The sequence below is a fragment of the Bicyclus anynana genome, chromosome 14 (assembly GCF_947172395.1).
Source record: "Bicyclus anynana chromosome 14, ilBicAnyn1.1, whole genome shotgun sequence".
Lineage (NCBI taxonomy): Eukaryota > Metazoa > Arthropoda > Insecta > Lepidoptera > Nymphalidae > Bicyclus > Bicyclus anynana.
Genome location: NC_069096.1, coordinates 7,994,231 through 8,015,950, shown reverse-complemented (window position 1 = coordinate 8,015,950; position 21,720 = coordinate 7,994,231). Strand labels below are relative to the sequence as shown.

Genomic DNA, 21,720 nt, shown 5'->3' with positions numbered 1-21,720 from the left:
AGGAAGGTTATAGGCTATATATTATCCACGTATTCTTACGGGAATGGGAACTACGCGGGTGAAACCGTGCGGCGTCAGCTAGTATTTTATATTTATTATGGGTCACGTAAATTACTTAGTTTATATGGACTACGAGTAACAATATTTTTACCACCTATTTTTAAATTGTGATTTTAGTATTTTTCTGTAATGGTCCAAAATTGTATAGAGCCCAGGGTCAGTCATTGTACCCTGGCGGAAATAAAAGAAAATTATTTTTTTTCTCATTCTCTCCCAAGAACTGCTAAACTAATTTATAGGTGATAATGGCGGACTGATGACGTTATCAACGCAGTAGTCGTTTTGACGTTTGCTGTCAATTGTCATGTCATAGTTGTTTTATGGGCGCCATTTTGATATAAATGAAAAACTTGAGTTTTAATTTTATTTATTTCTTTTTATTTAGTTAGATTTATTCACTTATTTAATGATACGGGGTTTAAGAATGGACCTGAAATGGACCATTTCCTTTACACAAAAATACCGAGTCAGCTAGTAATGTATAAAATGTTAAAATATCGTCAATAGTGTCATATGTGACGTTCACAAAGAGGAAAACGGAAATATCATCTTTCTTTCAAATTATTGCAAGTTGCGATGACATTAATAACAACCTACAATATAACCAGGAAGTTGTAGTTCCTTCGAGACATACCATGGACCTCTAACTGATATTTATTAGCGACGTGTTTCCTGCAAAACGGAGATAATAATCGTAAAGTTAAACGCAAACTCCGATGTCGGTTACTGTCAGTGCACTTCATAGATGCAATAATGCAATGCTTACTGCAATAATTATTTATGACGAACTTGTATATGAAAAGTAACTTTTTATTTTGTACTAGGCTTCATAGGCTAGTTGATATTTTTTTAAATGGTCTTAAATTGTTCATCATCGTTCATTATCTAGATTGAAAAAAAATATCAAATATATTTCTGAGATGTGATTACGTGAAAATTATAATTTTTTTTTTTTTTTGACAATACGAGTCATAAAGCCTGGGCCATGATGGTCTATGTCGTCACGTTAACAAATAAGTACTTACAAACGTAGCGTTTGACAAGTAGTTAACAATTAGTTTGACGTCAAGTAACATTGTGACGTCACAAAATAGACGACAGCGTGTTTGACGTTTTGAAATTTTGAAAAAAATACATGATTTTTAAATTAAGTTTTATTAGAAATCCTTAACTATTATTAAACAATATCGATTTATTTTGGACCCTTATTCCATGTACTAGATGAAATTAATACCAATTGTTTAAATTAAATTTGATATGAGTCATCTACCTTATTAGTTAATTAAGTCTCTAGTTAAAAACCCTGTGCACACCAACTGGTTTCTGCGGAAAAAGCGATCGGATGGCTCCGTTAATTGTGCGTTAAATGTTTTTCCGCCCACCGCTGGAATTTTACGGTCACCGATCGTATGAAACTGCATATTTAATATTTATTTTATGCAATTGCATTTTCTTGACATACTTTCGGTTTCACTGTGCGTAGTTGCGTATTGTTTCGCCGAATGCCGTGGAGACACGCGAATGTTAGTCGAGATATCTGACCATATTAAGCCGGGTCCAGACGTGTGTAACGCGTAATGTAATCCACCGTGTAATCTAATGCAAATTCTACGTGTGGACGGCACTACGAGCTTTACATGTAACGTTCCCGCCCGCCCGATGGCGATCGGGCATCAGCCCGATACCATCCGTGAACCGATAGAAGATGGATCACCATCTGCTATCGGTTTTTTGCGCGAGCACAAAGGCACTCGTAATGCTCGTAACTATTGGAAACCTCTCTTAAAATAGATTCGCGTAGACAAATTCGCTTCAAGTTCGTATGCCGTATACACAGTTGACACTAAATTACACGTAATCTTACATTACGCGTTACACCCGTCTGGACCCGGCTTTAGTCGGCATTAGGTGCATACAGCGGTATAGATTAAGCCCTCATTCGCATGAGAGATTTTTTAACTGGCGTTAAAAATGCGTTCAAATATAGTATGAAGTTAAATGAAGGTCTATTTCCAACGCTTAAAATTTTAAATGAAAAACTCCTCGAAAAAAGCGTCATGTTTTAAAAACGCTGTCGTGTGAACATATACTTGGGAAAGCTCTCGTGCGAATGAGGGCTAAGTTAGCAAATGAAACAGTGTATAGATGATTCCAAAATTATGGGTTTATGAAATCAAGAAAAAAAACAAGTGGTTATCAAATCAAGAAAAAGAAACAAGGTTTTTTGAAATCAAGCTACATATGTCAATACAGCTAATAAATAATAATAATAAGTCGGTGTCAAGCCCATGTTGTGTCGATTTTAGTAGTTAGGTACTGAAAAAAACCACTTGAAAGAAAAAAGCACGAGATGAGAAGCAAAAATCTTTACAATAGTGTCAGAGGATAAGGGGTTTCACATCAGAAGCGGTTGTCTGCAAACACATTTATTGAATGAAAGTCTGTCAGGTCTAACAATTCCCACTAAGAAAGTTACCAATAAACTCTGAGTGGCAGAGTATGATCTTGAGTGGAGTCACGCACTTGGGAACGATGTGTGTAGGGTTAAAGGCGCCTTTGACAGATATCTAACACTCCCCTTTTCCACTCAAGTCACTCTCCCCGCCTATCCCAAGTAACCAATAAATAATTACACATCAAGAGATGTGGACGGCTCGAACGGCACGAGCACACTGAAGCCGTCCGTACCGCAAGTCGTTGCAACGCGGCGATAACAATAGGTAAATTAATGGATCACCGGCTCGGCATCTCCTTCAAAGTGATCAGTGAGAAAAGACTACAATGTAATTTTTCGCTTTTTAGTTTCGTGAATACGTTTACGTTTTGAAGGCTCTTGTCTTGGCTAAAGAAATTATACGCCTACGAATACGAATGGCCTATAGCCAAAAGCTTCATGCAATTTTGCTGGTGGGAGGCTTCGGCCGTAGCTAGTTACCACCCTACCGTCAGAGATTTAGCGTTCCGGTATGATGTCGTTTAGAAACCGAAAGGGGTCACTGACAAATAACTTGGCTTTCTAGGGGTAAAATAATTTTCAAAATCGGTTCAGAAGATACAGAGATTACCCCTACAATACCACTAACTTTACAACTCTATAATATTATGTAACACATGATCAGTTTTATCGGCTGTCAAGCCGTTAGCGCTGCAGGCATGTGAGATTACTTGATCGTCAGTGGCTGACATTAGTAGGTACAGATAATAAGTCCAATCATCGACATGGAAAATTTGCTTGATGTAAATACGTACCGCCGCTTGTCTTGTATGATTGGCTACCTCACAAAATAGGTTTAATATAATAATTGTGATGCACAAAACACTTCCTTATTATTATAATTCGACAAAATTTGCATAACTATACCGTTTTGATGTTCAGACACATAGCGTGTGTTGAATTTTATTACAAATGGATTTATTAAGTGCCAGACACATACGGAAGTAGTTTAGGTTGTTATTAAAATATATGTTTGCAATAGTTTTTCTTAGGTTTTATTAATAACATCATGAATTGAGAATCACGAGAACAAAGTGACTATTTATGAAATAATTAAAGAATTAAATGATTAATGTAAATCTTTTCTTTATGTAAATTTACAATTTTAACTAATATATTAATTTGTTTAATAGACAATAATTATGCTATTATAATAAAAGGTAATGTACTCGTAAAACCACATCAGTTTTATTTATAATCAGTTTGATTTATTTTATTTTAGAAATTAATCTTCCGTTAAAAATCCAGAACATTGAAAATACATTATGGTTTAAGATCTTTATTTTCTCAAAAGATTCGCTTATATGAAATTCATAAAATTCGCTTATATGAGAAATACAGTTAACTAAACAAAGATAATTATTTACAAGTGTACACATCTAATTAGATTTCAATTAAACATACAAATCAACATACAAAAAAAACAAATAAAGAACTAAGTACATACTTAGTTCTTTATTTGTTTAGAATCGTTTAAACTCGTCGGAATATACCATTTAGCATGAAACCTATTGGGAGTTTTGTAATTAGGTATAGTAATTATCCAGTGCATGTGTAGACGCAGACGTAGACTGTCTGAGCCTTAATAAGTAAAAATACATTGTTGTTCTACAATATTTTTAAACGACTTTAAAAAAGTAATGATATCAAAATCAAAACATAAATGTGAAAATGGAAGCCAAATTCAATAGCACACATCTGTGATATTGAATTTGGCTCCCATTTTCACATTAATTTTTTTGATAGGATATTGTACTCGTATATCTTTGGTAGACTACGATTTTGATTTTCATATCTATCGATTTTACAGATCTGATTTCCTGAACCATCAAATGTTTATGAATAATTTGTATTATTTGCCTGGTTTAGTCACTGTTATTATTGTCCTCGGCTAAGAAACGTGATGTCAAAGTCGGAAAAAACAATTTATTTTTTCCAAAAAATTAGTTGGAGTGTAGATCACTTTCCACCACTACATTAGCCATCAATCCGAATTAGATCAGTATGGTGGGTTTTAGCTCTAATTTACGCTCTACATTTAGGCCGAGTCATAGGATATTATGAGCTGTGATGTTGAGTACCTAAGAAATGTTGATTAAAATCAAAATTTTGGCTGGTGGGAGGCTTCGGACGTGGCTAGTTACCGACAAAGACGTACCGTCAAGCGATTTAGCGTTCCGGTACGATGTCGTGTAGAACAACTGAAAGGAGTGTGGATTTCAACCTACTCCTAACAACTTAGGCCGCTTCCATCTTAGATTGCATCATCACTTACCATCAGGTGAGATTGTAGTCAAGAGCTAACTTGTAAAGAATAAAAAAAAAAGGTTTCGATTTAGATATTATATTCTCAAGATTTCGATGCCCAATATAAATAACTACAGGAAACTATGTATACAAACCATAACAAACCTTTATCAGAATGCAGCTGCTTCATTGACAGACAGTCATACGATACTGTCAATACAGACAAAACAAACGTTCTTATCACGGCACCAACGCAATACGGGTTAACTACAAGTGTCCCTACATTGTATGTATGTAGATCAATCCTTTGTTATTAACTACAGTACTACAATTTACTGTAGGAGACCAGATTTGGAAAAGAGACAATTATTATGGACAAAGATTCTGCAATGGTGTTATAATGTGTGTTTTCGGGTTAAGGGTCATATTTGACTCTATCATCATCAGCCTATTTTAACGGCTATTTTTCGAGTAATTCAGGCTTACCTCTCCTCATATAGGAGAGGGGATATGAAGTGTAGTCCCACCAAGCTGCTCCATTGTAGGTTGGCGTGCTTAGGCTGTTAGTGTTACACTATGACGATCACTATCTAATGTTTGTAATAATGACCGGGAACGACGACATAACGTGCTCTCCAAGCTACGGTGGTTACAGTGGCGTAAGTAGGTAACTAAGAGCCCTGGTGCAAACATAAAAATAGGTAATAATGGCGGATAGATGACGTTTTCAATGCAGTAATCGATTTGACGTTTGCTGTCAATTGTCATGTCATAGTTGCTCTATGGGCGCCATCTTGATATAACTCAAAAACTTGGGTTTTTATTTTATTTATTTCTTTTTATTTAGTTAGATTTATTCACTATAATAATTTTTAATAAAATTCTTGTATTTTTTAAATTTTAATGATACGGGGTACAAGAGTGGACCTGAAATGGCCCATCTCCTTTGAGCTTGAGGGCCCCGGGGCACTGCACCGTCTAGCGCCTGGGTAGTTACGCCACTGGGGGTGGTACATCAAACTTCACAATCCGAGCTGTGAATTTTTACTGAAATTTTTCTTAGATAAAAAACAAGCTCATATTTCATAGCCTGACCCAAGATTCGAAATTTCATAGGCTCACTATAAACTGCTGGTAAAAAGAAATTAGTTTATTACCATCGTTTTTATTGCGAAACGTAACCTCTATGAAATAATATGAAACACTAACTACATAGTAGAAGTTAGAACGTCATGCATTCGGAATAGTGAATACCGTTAAGGCACAGTAGATATATTACAAGCAATATAATAACTCGGCCATATTTTTGAAATAAATACCTACAGCCGCGCGCTCCGTAAACATGTGATAGGGCTGCCTGTCTCCAGCATTTTAATTACATTTGCCAACTTTGTGTTTCCATTTAGTTATGTGATTGTAAATATACTTTTTTTTAAATAAACAAATAAAATACTTTGTAAATTGTAGTAAAATAGGATGTGATCAATAAAATGCGTGTTGTTTTTTGATTGGTAGATTTAAATAAGGCTGATACTAATCAATGATCTTGAAGGACCTTCATATATTTATTTTGGTGATGCCATCTATCTATTACCACCACACTAGGTGACCAAATAATAAAAAATCGGTCAAGTGCGTGTCGGGCCACGCGCAGTGTAGGGTTCCGTAGATTATGTTAGCACTTTAACCCCTTATGTAATGTACAAAAATACCGATAACGATACCCCCACACTATAGAATAGACGATAAAAAATTGACCCTGACTTGGCATGTAGGGAAGGAACTACAAAAAACAAATTGAGATTGACCGGGTTCGCTAGTAGTTTAATAAAAAAATCTGGATAGGTATATTGATATCAGCTGGCTCTTTACTTTTTTTATTCAAATACATTAAAGTATGAGCAACACAATAATGTTGTTAAATTCAAACAACTTCTTTACGTAACTTCTTTATTACCTTAAAATACAGGTATACAAAACATACATGTCATAAGATTTAAATCTATGTATTACATAATAATCAAAGAAAACAACCTAAATGAAGAAGTTAATAAATAATTATTTAATAATATTATATTAACGTTTACGTCATTTACCTATTTACACAATTTTATCATTTAAGCATTTATTTATATATATATATTTATTAAATTATGCCAATTAGAATACAAAATATTAATCAAACTTTATAAAAATAATAACTTTTTTCCTAGTCGTCATAATTAAAAAATCCAATACACTGCGTTCGTCACCGCGACACAGTCGCAACGGTCTTCACCCCACGATAACCCCACGTACGAGCTGCGTAGGTATAGCTCGCGTTTCGACCTTTAGTATGAAGTCCAACTACTGCTTGTAATATATCTACTGTGGTTAAGGCTTTGAGGCCAACTCGAGTAAATGAGTCATGCTACGAAGCTTGCACACTCATAATAATTATTATTAGTGTTATGAACTAATATGACGTACTTTTAGTAGGCTTTTGTATTGATAAATAAGGCGCACGTGATTCCAACTACGAATTCATATCTCAAGTCTCGTTTATGTTAAAATGTGTTATGCATGTGCTTTATTGCATCGATCGTAGATCGTTAGATGGGCCCCGAAGCGTCGCGGAATTGACAATGGTTTCGCAAATACGTACGCACGAAAAGTAACACCTTTCTCTATAATCGTGTTGCAGCTTGTGTTTTTACACTTCCAAAATGAACACGAAGGCATTATTAAGGGATTAAAGTGAAAAAAAAAAACAGTAAAATATTTTTATAGGTCCAAGTCTACTCACAGCATGCGCTTGTTGAGTACTAAGATAAGATGTGCGTGCACGTCTTTGACTAATGACATAGCATTGAGCGTTCTTTAATATGGAGGGGCCGATCTAACGATTTATATCGATGCTTTATTGAATAATATTTGAGTCACACTCAGTTAGGTGCTAATTACGTAATAAACTGATTATTATTGTATTGTAGTATACAGCTCATACAGTTGTCTGTTAGATGTAGAGTATATCTTTGACGCGGTATGTTACATCATTTGGAGCCGAAATGAACAATGGTCTTTGTTGTACTCATATGCCATTAGAAATTTTGAAATAGGGTTATTATTGCACATTGTTTTTTTTTTAATTAAGCTACTTTTTTGATGTTCAAGCCTTCAAATGGTAGGTCAGATTCGTTTCTTTGTGGACCATTGAATAACTTGTTTATACGTTGTCCATTAATAATAATAATAATAAAAATCATTTATTCAGCCAAAAAACATAAAATGATTAGGACAAAACATGAGACTTAATACTAAGGTTTCGGCTGAATGGGGCGCTGCCTCAGCTCTATTCTACAGCTAAATAACTAAATAATAATACATATACGAAAATAACAAGTGTGCTCTAGACCACACGACCACACTTTTTTTTTCTTTTTTTTTAAAAAGTTTATTGGCATATCTTTTAAATGTGACCAATATTCCCATTCCCCTCCAAGTAGTCGAAAATTCTGTATTAGTAGAGGGTACTTCTATTTTCTACAAGTTAGCCCTTGACTACAATCTCACCTGAAGGTAAGTGATGATGCAATCCAAGATAGAAGCGGGCTAACTCGCTAGGAGTAGTGAAATCCACACTCCTTTCGGTTTCTACACGACATCGTACCGGAACGTTAAATCACTTGGCGGTACGTCTTTGTCGGTAGGGTGGTAACTAGCCACGGCCGAGCCACGCGATATTTTCAAAAATATTGCACCCATGAAACTAAATTGCACTTACTTCGTTATACGCAAATTTAGACAATACGATACCGACACGTGTTAAAAACGGCAATAAATCACTCTACATTAATAGCTTCATAATTACATTAATTAAAAAACGATCTTTAATGAGTATCACTTTTCAAGATTACGGTCAAACGGTTGGCTCGCGGCATTATTGATCGTACAAAATGCGTTTCAGAAATAGCATCGCCGAAAATAGTGGGCGTCATAATACATCCACGCGCGGAGCGTTGGCCTTTCGCTGAAAATCTTTTATATACTCGTTTGTCATGCATTGCGCACTCATTTTCCGAGTAGATAGATATAAACATGAGTATAATATCATCATATCAGCCGATGGACGTCCACTGCAGGACATAGGCCTTCTGTAGGGACTTCCAAACATCACGATACTGAGCCACCTGCATCCAGCGAATCCCTGCGACTCGCTTGATGTTGTCAGTCCACCTCGTGGCGGGTCGACCAACACTGCGTTTACTAGTGTAGGGTAGCCATTCACTTTGGGACACCAATGTCCATCGGCTCTTCGAACTATGTGTAAAGTATGATATAAGTAAATCATTTTCTACCGAATAGCGAAGGATGACATTTAGATGAAGGTAAGCCGTCCCAAAGTCGAGCAATATATCAATTAAAATCACGCGAATCCCTTCGTCAAAAGTTTAAAGGAATAGGTATACTATATACAGTTTTATCGGACGTCCTGTTGTTAGCGCTGCAAAATCATGGTCTTATTGGATAGTCTGTGGCTCATTAGTCATTTTACAGTGCCACGTCACGTCTGTCGATTCATTGACGAAAATAAGCTAATCTTAAGTTCGTAAAGTAAGTAAGGAAGTTCATTTGACAAAATAATATAAAATTAAAGTCAAACAAATAGTTTGCTTTGTAGTATTTCTTGATTCTATGATAATAATTATTTCTAGCAAAAAATACGTTACTCAACGTATTTGTTTCATGGGTCATTAATTTTTTTCTGCGTGCTTCATAAAATCGTCAGAAGTCTAACCGTGTATCTAATTCTTACCTAAACTTTTTTCCAGCCAAAATGTATGAAATTGTGAAGGTGTTTGGAAAGGTCTTTTAAAATGATTACAAGGTTTCTTAATATTGCTTGAGCTTAATGATGAAAAGTAGTCAAACTTTTCATCATTAAGCTCCGTTTGCGAAATTTAAACTTCACAGACGCTCTGCAATCTTATATTTATTTTCCCTGTCCCAAGAGAGTAAAAAACTTCATTTTAATACTTGAAATCAACACTATATGGACTTAAATATTTTTTTATTTTTTTAATCCTATGATACGTCAACTCTTGACTGCGATTTTATATATATACAAATCAATATAGACAAATCAATTAAGTATTCATATTTCTCCAATAAAGGAAGAAAACGGAGGAAGGGCTTTAAGTAATAATGATTAAAAAGCAATACGTTTTATTAACTCAATGATACAGCGTTGTATTAACTCAATGTTGTATTATTTCATACATTAAATTAATATTGGTCACATTTGTCTATGAAAAATCCATACAGTGTTTTACTGTCGTTAGTAGATACTTGTTATTATTTCTCGTATTAGTGTAATCGACCAACTTAATCTATGAAAAATCATGAACATGACATCTGTTTCATTAGAATTGTAAATCTGTATATTTATAGCGATTCATCATATTATTGGCAAGATTATTGGCAAGAAGAAGTATTAACACAAATTGAGCATTAAGTCTTCAATATCATGTAGCAAATGCTTGGATTATTTCGGATGTTGTGTGTCTAACCTTGGTAACTGACTGGTTGGTCCACTAGTTAGTTAGTTTGTATGATAACAAGGGTTATCTAGTCTAGGGTTCCGATCCTGGGTCGTGCTATTTAACACTGCTTTTTTCTTTCTTCCAATATTTTTTCTATAAAAATTCTCAATCCAGAGTTAGGAAGTTGATGGATTTACACCCCGTGCCCCGGAGAGCACGTTAAGCATTCGTTCCCAAACATCATTTAACCTCTAGCATGATGATTAAGTACCTACCAACAGTGTTGAGATTTTTTTTTAGACAAAAGCTTATTAGAATCACGCTGATACACACACACACACAACTTTTATTCTGAGAGGAGACTCGTGCTCAACAGTGAGCTAAATATGGGTTGTTAATGATGATGATGACGATTACATATAAGTTTCAGAAGGTAATCGGCCTATAATACTTTGTGTATATCCAATTGTGAAAGAATTTTTACAATCGGTTGACTAGTTTTTGAGTTAAATACTAACAAACAAAAAATCAAAACTTACCTCTTTACAATATTAGTTTATAGATAGATTTGATGGCCTCCGTGGCGCTGTGGTATGCGCGGTGGATTTACAAAACGGAGGTCTTAGGTTCGATCCCTGGCTGGGCCAATTGAGATTTTCTTAATTGGTCCAGGTCTAGTGGGAGGCTTCGGCCGTGGCTAGTTACCACCCTACCGGCAAAAACCCACCGCCAAGCGATTTAACGTCCGGTACGATGTCGTGTAGAAACCGAAAGGTGTGTGGATTTTCGTCCTCCACCTAACAATTCCCGCTTCCATCTTAGACTGCATCATCACTTACCACCAGGTGAGGTTGTAGTCAAGGGCTAACTTGTAAAGAATATAAAAAAAAAGTTTCTTTTTTTTGTAAAGCAGAACAATTAAAATCGTGTCTTAAAACATAGTTAGCAAATTGCTTTGTTCCAATGTAGCCTTGAAGGCTGTCGTAAGCCTAATCGCTGCTCTTCGAAGGATTACGAAAGATCCACAACTGTTAATGCAATTATCAGGTGTTGTTATCGCACGTTCTGCTAAATGATAAAGTGAAATCTGACGTGTGATAAGAATCCGGAAGGTGGTTTAACGCTTTGTTAATGATGTACGATAGTGATGTGCTTTAATTTTTTATATTATTAAACAAATCGAAAAAAAATCTAAAAGAAATCAATTTTTAATCGTCGAACATTGACAGTCCTTTCTTAAAGTCCAGTCTTTGCTGAAATTTTGTGTATTTTCATATCGAGTCGTCGATAACAAATACTAACGAAAATTGTTTAAAAAGTGGATTTTAAATATATTTTATCAGAATAAATAAATTTTGCATAATTCAGCTCACAAGATTGGATTTACTTAATAAGCAAACCAAAAACCAAACTAAAAAACAATATTAAGTACATCTTTGCCTGTTGTTTAGTATCTCCACCAAATATGCTCTTAATATCGGTGGGTATTTTTAGGCAACCCCAAAAAAATAACCAACCTCAGCTAGCAGCCAAAAAGTTTGCATTTTCAAAATCTGACTATTTGACCGTATTATTAGGAAAAGTTAAAAGAATTTGACTGATTTTTTTTATTAGCTGTAAGCGGGAATAGTGTATAACCATTTTAATTGTATAATTAGGAAGAATCTATCGTCTACTGTACAAAATCTAATAGGTCCTTGCGACGCTTGATTAAAGCCTCGTTTAGTATCATGGGCTACACACAATTGGTCCAAGTCTGGCTGGTGGGAGGCTTCGACCGTGGCTAGTTACCACGCTACCAACGAAGACGTACCGCCAAGCGATTAAGCGTTCCGGTACGATGTCGAAAAGGGGTGTGGATTTTCATCCTTCTCCTAACAATAACTTGTTAGGAGGAGGATGAAAATCCTGCCTGCTTCCATCTTAGATTGCATCATCACGTACCATCAGGTGAGATTGTAGTCAAGGGCTAACTTACTTGCAAAGAATAAAAAAAATAGAATGGCGTGTGAAAATGGCCGCGGTATAACAATAGTCCGCCACTCGCTGGCTGCTTCTATTTTTTCTGCTGACTGTACCTACTACCTACCCAGGTCGACACGTATGCGGAAATTATGACTGAGGTCTGTTGAAGACACAAAAAATACGTAACAAATTGAGTAGGTTACTATTTACTTTGCACAATTTTCGGATACGTAGAGACCGTAAGTATAGTTCATGACATCATTGCTTTGTTAACCGTATACGAATATTGCCGTTTTAACATTATTTTTTTTTTTAATCTGCACTAATTTTATAAAGGTGAAGTGACTGTTTGTTTGGTTTGGTTGAATGCGCTTATCTCAAGAACTACTGGTTCGAATTGATTAAAAAATATTTTTTTGTTAGTGCTGTTGACCTACACCTACAGCGTACAGCCTTCCGGGACAAATGTAACAGAAATATAATTATAACTATGTGGTGATATAACTTCACATCAGTACCTATGACCATTAGGAATGAAGCATCAATGAAAAATGAGTTAACAGGAAAAATTGTCCGATTTGACCGTTTCCGTTATGAAAAATCATGTATGACAGAATTGTTCCCTTCAACAGAGGGCCTAGTGGCAGTTTGATACTGTTACTGTCGCGTTAACGTAAACGCGAATTTCTAAGGAATTGAAACAGCGCCATCTAGTGGCACTACAGCACAACTGTTTCAATTCCGTATAAATTCGCGTTTACGTCAACGCAATAGTAACAGTATGAAAATATTGAAAACTCCCACTAGGCACACAGTTCTAAAAAGTGTCTACTAACAAAGTCACAGTTGTCCGCTAGTGTATTATGTTATTACTTAATCGTAGATTATTAATATTTACAACGTATTAAGCTAAAAATTGTTGTTTACGATGATAGTGTTCTAACTTCTAACTCATATATGTTAAGTCTAAGCATTGTTTACTCGACATCATACCGCTATAATCAAATCAAATCAAATCAAAAATCATTTATTTCAAGTAGGCTCAGTTTATAAGCTCTTTTTTTCGGTTTCGGCACGGTTCGGAAGGCAGGTTCTGCTGAGAAGATACCGGCAAGAAACTCAACAGTTGCTCTTTTGAAAAAGTCATACAGTATTATAATTTACAATTGATAACAATTACTGTTTACATTTCTTATAGTTTTACTTCCTGTGTGAAGGTGGAAGCTGATCCAAAGGCCTCCAAGCATCTTTATCATTAAGGAACTCATCAATGTTGTAGTACCCTCGACTAAGTAAATGTTTTTTAACACATTGCTTAAAGCTATGCATTGGCAGGTCCATCACAACTGCTAATGCTTGCTTATGTCTACGTCATTGCTGTTAGATATGTAACTGCCCGTGACTGATGATTCCCAGTTCCCACTACCTCATTTAGTCAGTTCAAAAATGTAATTAATGTAATAAATGAATAAAATCGAAAAATTCAATATTTATTAAATACTTGTGAAATGAGTCCCATAAGATTAGTATAAATTTGCACGTTAAGCCGGTCGGTCTTGGTTATTATTATTAACATGTAATAGTGGTCGTCAAGGAACTTAACATTGTCACCCTAAGCCAGCCGATTCCACCAATAATAGCTTAATTCCATTAATAATAGCTTATAGCCTTCATCGATAAATGGGATATCTAACACTGAAAGAATTTTTCAAATTGGACCAGTAAGTAGTTCCTGAGATTAACGCGTTCAACCAAACATACAAACTCTTCAGCTTTATATATTAGAATAAATTATTAAAATAATATTACTAGGGTGGGGTCAAAAGTTCTTGCCCTGAAACAGATAGAGCGTCCCAGGTAGGAAAAAAATTATTTTCGTAATACTAATACTGACACGTAATACTAATTACGTGTCTAAAAAATCACCGCAAAAAGTGATCCGAATTTAGTTACTCCACTGAGCGCACACATGCACAATTGTGTGTTTAAGTATATAATGTTTACAATTATACACATTTGTCCGCCTCAGGTTTGACGCGCTAGTGCCTATCTCTAGTATAAAATATCGTTGGTCGTAGGCATATTATTATAGGATCTTTTTTAATTCCCTCATTTATTTATTACTTCTTTTTTAACAATATAAGCATAAAATACAAAACATTATTAAAAATTTATAAAAACAAATCCACCCTCTCGCTGCGGGACATTTGAGTGCCCAAGCAACCTGTGGTCAGGGCTCCAGAGTGAGGAACCTCCTCACAATACTCGCCGTCTCAAGAATCACTGCCTTTTGTATCCGACTCTTGATCCAACAGCTAAGCGAAAGCTTCTTAAGATGTTGGTCGAAGCTTTTCGCTTTAAGACCATTGACTGAAACAACTATCGGAATAATAATAGTTGACTCAACATTCCACATGGCGGTAATCTCGTGAGCAAGGTCCAAGTATTTTGATACTTTTTTATAGGATCTTATTCTTAACTAAGCTAACTTTCTTAAATTTGTATAATAAATTTAGTTTGCACCGTATTTGTTGCTGTAAATATTATTATCTGTACTCTGTTGAAAGTGCGTCAAGCTCTAATATATCGATTCGTGGAAACGAGACGGTATCGTCCTCGAGAGGTCGGCGATTGAACTTGCAGCGGCTGATGAACCTGCCAATATCTAATTAATAATGTTCACGCTTCATTTCGAGTAATTTGCACTTTCCTGGTACCCGTGTTCCTGATATATACTCGTACAATAGAGCCGTGATAGCTCAGTGGATATAACCTCTGCCTTGTATTCGGAGGGCGTAGGCGAATCTGGTCCGGGGCATGCACCTCCAACTTTTAAGAAATTAAATGTCACGTGTCTCAAACGGTGAAGGAAAATCATCCTGAGGAAACCTGCATACCTGAGAATTTTTTTAATTCTGTGTGTGAAGTCTGCCAATCCGCATTGGGCCCGTGTGGTGGACTATTGGCCTAACCCCTCTCATTCTGAGAGGAGACAGGTGTTTACCGAAAATGGGTTGCTAATGGTGATGACTCGTACAATACGTAAATTAACCAAATCTCTGAAGTAAATACTTATGTTTTAAAGTCCGTGTCCGTCCGCGTGGAATTCAGTGTTTCACAAATCCCACGGGAACCATGGATTTTCCGGAATGAAAGTAAATTTATTTCCATTCCAAATTTCAGCTAAATCGCTTTAGTAGCCGCAGCGTAAAGGAGGAACAAACACACACACTTAAGCACAAACTTTCGCCTTTATAATATTAGTGTGAAGCGGGCTGCTATGTTTGTATATACAATGTTTACAGTTTTTCTGTAGTGTATTTAGTATCAGTGTTGCACCCGTGCGAAACCGGGGCGGGTGGCTAGTTATACATATAAACCTTTCTCTTCAATCACTATCTATTAAAAAGACCGCATCAAAATCCGGTGCGTAGTTTTTAAGATATATGGACAGAGAAGCGACTTTGTTTTACACTATGTAGTGAAGATTAAAATATATTATACATTTTAATATATTAAAATAGAATAAATAAACTATCCAGAACAAAAGTCAACAAAAGATCGTTGTACTTACCAATCAACATACAATGTTAAATATGTATCGCAGTCTCGGATCAGAAAATAGATAGCTACTCATTGTTTAATAAATAATAATCTAATGAGTAATTGTTTTTGTAATTTATTGAATAAAATGACAAATATTGAATTAGCTTTAACAAATAGGTAATACAATAGAATATTCAATGTAAAGCAAACATTATATTAACTTTGCATATAAACATCATAATATTATTCTGAATGATACAAAACATGTGCAAAAACCAATGGCGAAGTCAATGATCGATAAAATACCTATGTTACCTACAAAGCATTGTTTGTATTGGATACCTCTGCCTTATACATGATCTGAATACATGAATATCTACAAGTATCGACACATGTAAAACAATATGTTTTCGGAAAAGTATGTTGTGTATTTCTTGCAAAATACATCCTTTTAATTTATATTTTGACTAGCGGACCCGGTCAAGTTTCGATTTGACTTATGTGCACAAAAAATGTGATAAATGAAGAACCGCTCGACCGATTTTGTGTAAACTTTACAATTACCTACAGAATTGCAAATTTTTTGTAACCTAGTGTGGTGTGCAACAATTTTATTTTTATTTTTGATATTGACATCATTACAAGCACACCTTATTTTAAAATTGCCTACCTTTTTATGAACATACACTAAATTCTCATCGCTAATACATTCATAGTACGCACGTTTTGGAGCATACTGTATCTATCGAATAGCATATTGATTACACATAATTGAATTGCAGAGAATTGATAAACCACCACACAAATAGATACATTTATAGAGTACATCGCGTCGCCCTAGCAATAACATCCGCACAATCAACAATCACAACGTTGCAATTCATTTGATGACCCCTGCATATAAATTAAATAAGCACCTCTTAAATATTATACTACTACGGTTGTTAGTTGCGCTTACAACAATACAACAGCAATCCAGCAACAACAGAAATTATGTATAGCGATTCTGTTAACAACACTTTCTAACAAATCAACCCAAAATTTGGTGAAGAAAGTGTTGTTCATCAGAAATGAGGAGATCCGCAGACGTACCAAAGTCACTCAGTACAATAGCTCAGCGTGTCGCGAAGCTGAAGTGGCAATGGAAGGGGGTCCCATGGTGCTGGAATGGCGACCCTGCACCGGAAAGCGCAGTGTTGGTCGACTCCCCACTTGGTGAATATAGGACATCTAGCGGATTGTAGGTAACCGCTGGATGCTGGCGGCTCGAGACCGTTACGCAAGGTCCATGCAAGAGGCCTTTGTCAATCGGCTGATAATGATGATGATGATTATCATGTGCTGTCTTTCCGCTTAACTGAAGGGGATATTGTATTGTTAACAGACGTCTTTCCTCCTTAATTTTTTTAGTCTTGTCTTGTCTGAGTATTGGTTTAACTGAGTACGTCTTGGGTGTTTCTTGCGAAACTCGTTCCTCGGCTAGATAATGACATATGAAGAAAAGTAGAATGTACAGAGTAAATTGAATATTCATAAATTGATAGGTTAGTTCTCCCTTTTCAGTTTACTTACCTGTGTTAAAACTAGTCGTAGTTAAATATGACTTGATAGTCGACTTTAGACGTAGGTTGGGTGTAAAGGGCCAAGAGGAAATCTGGAAGGATTTTCAAATGTAGTCTATAAATAAGTGTAAATTACTGGGGTGGGTCGCTAGTAATCTAAATACTCATAATTCATCGCAAATCGTCTTGGTGCTTATAATAGGTGACACGGAAAGTAATATAAACTTGATGCTTTATCAGCATATTAGTGTTCGCCGTTGAGACGAAAGATAAGAAAGCATTGTATTCGCTCTTTGCTCATAATCATTGTGTTTTCAGCATTCATAACGTTGGCTTTTAGCATTTCGCAATCGTTTTCTTGCTATTGTATACAGTATTGTGTATTTTTTTTTAATTTTGTAACAATGTACTTTGCGAATTTATTCGGTTATTTTTCACAGGCTTTGGCGGCCATACGTGCAAACGATGCTGCCTACTTAGTGACATAATTTTTCACTTAATTTTTAATACTAAAATGATTTGTCTGAAGGTATTATGTAAGAGAATGCAGGCTTCAATGTCAAAGTTAAATTATTTCAATTAGTTTACAAGCACTTTTGAAACGTCACGTAATGTTATGAGATACAGTCGAATGCGCTTACTATGAAGGTGCCTAATCACCCTTGACTTGAAAAGATTCACTCTGTAGATGGGACTGCCTCGTTGGTCTTCGGTGCATGAGCTTCTGGATCCGAGTCCTGGTAACGACCCATTAAGTATCTTCTAAGAAATTCTGAAATTCTCAGCCTGGAGTCTGAAAGTTGGAAAGGTATGTCTAAACTCCATATCCCTTCTCCTATAGGGAGGTAGGCCTGGGCTGTAATGTAAACGGCCATGATGACGATGAAGATAAGTGGTTAGAAAAACGGAAGCTGGATTAGCATGCATCAGAAAGAGTGTTTATTACGCGATAAGGTATAGCACACTTTCTGAAGTAGATTGACGTAGTTGATTTTTTAACAGGCTAACAATTCTCCTGAGATGTTCTAACTTTGTTTTTTAGCATTCTTCACGGCAATATTCTTGATTTTTGTTCAGTTTATAAAGGCGGATTAATTCACACAACACGTCAGATTTGTGTGTTATTATAAATACTTTATGATATATTAAGCTATTAAGGATGTAAAAAATGTGAAACAAACAGGTCTAAGTACTACAATTTCCTCTTAACTAAACATTAACTTAAAAATACGCAATGAATTAGAGGAAACGTTATTTAATACATTACTGTAACCTAATTATTAATTTATTAGCTACCTTATTGACGCGCTTGTATTGATACTCCTATGGGTTATCGTCGTCATCAACCCATATTCGGCTCACTGCTGAGCTCGAGTCTCCTCTCAGAATGAGAGGGGTAAGGCCAATAGTCCACCACGCTGGCCCAATGCGGATTGGCAGACTTCACACACGCAGAGAGTTAAGAAAATTCTCTGGTGTGCAGATTTCCTCACGATGTTTTCCTTCACCCTTTGAGACACGTGATATTTAATTTCTTAAAATGCACACAACTGAAAAGTAGGAGGTGCATGCCTCGGACCGGATTCGAACCTACGCCCTCCGGAATCGGAGGCAGAGGTCATATCGAGGCTATCACGGCTCTTAATACATTACTGTAACCTTATTATTTAATACATTACTGTAACCTTATTATTAATTTATTAGCTACCTTATTGACGCGCTTGTATTGATACTCCTATAGGTACGTAATATGCTGGTAAATACGTTATAAGGAGGTTTTAACCGACTTCCAAAAAGGAGTAGGTTCTACGTTCGGCTGTATGTTTTACCTATTTTGAAAATTCTTTTTTTTGTTTAGAAGGGTTTACTTTCAAGATGGTCCCATTTTTTTCAAGTCAGGGTCTGATGATGGTATCCTGGAGAAATCGAGGGTAACTTTCTGGAACTGGAGTTGGTCTGATGATGGAGCCGAAACACAGACGATGAAACTCGTCAACGATTTACAGCAGTTACCTTTTGGGCTTGATTAATTTGTATTGACGAGAACTTTCCACCTAGATGGGTTGTGACTGTATTATGATACCTTCTGATCAGTTTGAAGGCGGTGCCAAGCCAGTGATGTCAAGCCGTTTAAATTACAAAATTTCTGTAACTCTTTACAGCTTTAGTTAAAACACGACACTGGATTGGCACCGCCTTCAAACTGATCAGAAGGTAGTACATAGGTAAGATGTTATTTTTTGCTTTTTAGTTTTGGTTAATTTTTGAGTTTTTTTATTAAAATTTTAGATTCGAATCATCGTTCGGCTAACTTTAGAACATTGTTTTCTAATTTTCAAACCTATATTTTAGAAACAGTAAAAGTACATAGTATTGTTTCATTTATTATCTACATAATTATACCATTACTACGTAAAGAGATTGTATCAATTTGTTTACATAATGAAAACCAATTTGAAGTTGTTACACCTATGTAATTTGTCTTATTAGTTTTCGGTACATATTGTTAATGTTATGTAACGAATATGTACATTATTCTACAAGATGATTACTTAATATTTTATTTAGATTATTACTCTAGGTCTTACGAGAGTAACATCTGGTAAAACCTATTTATATCAAACGCAATTATCAATCTATCGGTTGATACAGGTATGTCGTCAAGTCTGTTCAATTTAGTCCAAAAATTGGGAGTTGGAATAAATTTTACATGGTGGTAAGGAAACCGTCATAATAATCAAACCTGGGTTAAGTTGAGCAAATAAGATATGCTAGAGCAAAGTTACGGTTTAATTTTTTTTACATCGACTAAATTTAATAACAAAATTTTTGGTAGGCCATTCAGTTATCTACAAAAAAAAATCTTAATTGTCCTAAAAAAATTTAGTCTAAATGTTACTTATGCTGTAATTTCAAAGTATTTAACTCCGTAAACAACATACATGGTGAGTATTATAAGTATAATAAAATGTTAATATCGTTTTTTCTCAGTTATGGTGAATGTTGAGAAAAAAGAAGTGGAAGAATTTTTTTTTTAAATAATTCTGTGATGTGTTCGTACAATATATTTTTTTTTTATAATACTGATCACTTATAGTCCTTTTCATGAAAGAACTCCCGCGGCTAAAACGTGAACTAAATTTGACAGCGCCTTACACAAATGCCATTACCAAAATATGACAATGAGCGCCATCAAGACATTAGCGCCGTTGGGGGACTTCTTTCATGAAAAGAACAATAGCTTAAAAAGCTTTTTTTTTTAGATATTTTTATCTTTTGGAAATTTATGCAGGGATGAATGTTTATTTTGACCGGGGTAAAAGTAAAATACTGCACTAATAAGCACTGTTGGTCGACCCTTCATCAGGTGGACTGATAACATTAAACTAGTCGCAGGGATTCGCTGGATGCAGGCGTCTCTCGATCGTGGTGTTTGGAAGTCCTACAACTGGCCTATGTCCTGCAGTGGACGTTCATCAGCTGATATGATGATGATGATGAAAAGAAAATAGAAGTGTAAATACAATGTATAATAGTTAATTCCTCAGTTGCATCGAGACTGCTACTGCAATTATTCTACGTTTATTGTCACTAATTGTGTTGTTCCGTTCTTAATGTAACTACACGCATGGTCACGCGCCATCAGAGCCATTGTTTTAAGTGGGAACTGCAATTAATTGCTAAAATTCGTCAATATACTAATTTCAAGTTCTGTAATTCTTCTTGTTATGTAAAAAAATAACTCTTCATAAAAGAATCGTTTTTAACTCTTCGGTTACATTTTATATTGTCTTTGCTGTTATGAGTATTTGTATTGTATGGAATGAGTCTTTGAGAGAAATTGCAATAGGAAGTTAAAACGCTTTTATGTAAATACGTGTCTATTGTCTTATTTCTGTTCTAGTTTTTTTGCACCTTAGGGTCTGTTTTTTACACCTAATGTTATATAAAAAAACCCAAGTTGTGTTACTGTATTTTTATTTTGGAACGCTGGTTTTATTTCTATGCCTTGGATTGTACGTTAAAAAAAACGGTTGTTTGTAAAGTCGGTTTACTGGCGATAGTTGAACGTGACAACGTCATAAGAAAATACTGATGGAATGGTTTTTCAAGAGAAAATGTTAGTTTTTCTAAAATATCGTTTAGTAATCTTCATAGACCAGAATATACTTTATTTCTTGTAAAAAAAGTTGGCAACCCTAGAGCGAGGGAACGACGCATGACGTCATCTTATTTCGAGCGTGCAGCTGGCTTCATCGAATTATCAGACGTTGTCACGTCAAAAGCTGTCGGTTCTGGTAATTGTCAGTTACGTTTGATGTTA

At 35.4% G+C, this 21,720-nt stretch overlaps 1 protein-coding gene across 1 annotated transcript in view; it reads left to right on the top strand.

Annotated features, from left to right (window-relative positions):
• The window catches only part of LOC112044436 (transducin beta-like protein 2), a 157,582-nt gene that overhangs the window by 102,937 nt on the left and 32,925 nt on the right, over positions 1–21,720 (top strand). The window lies entirely within an intron of this gene.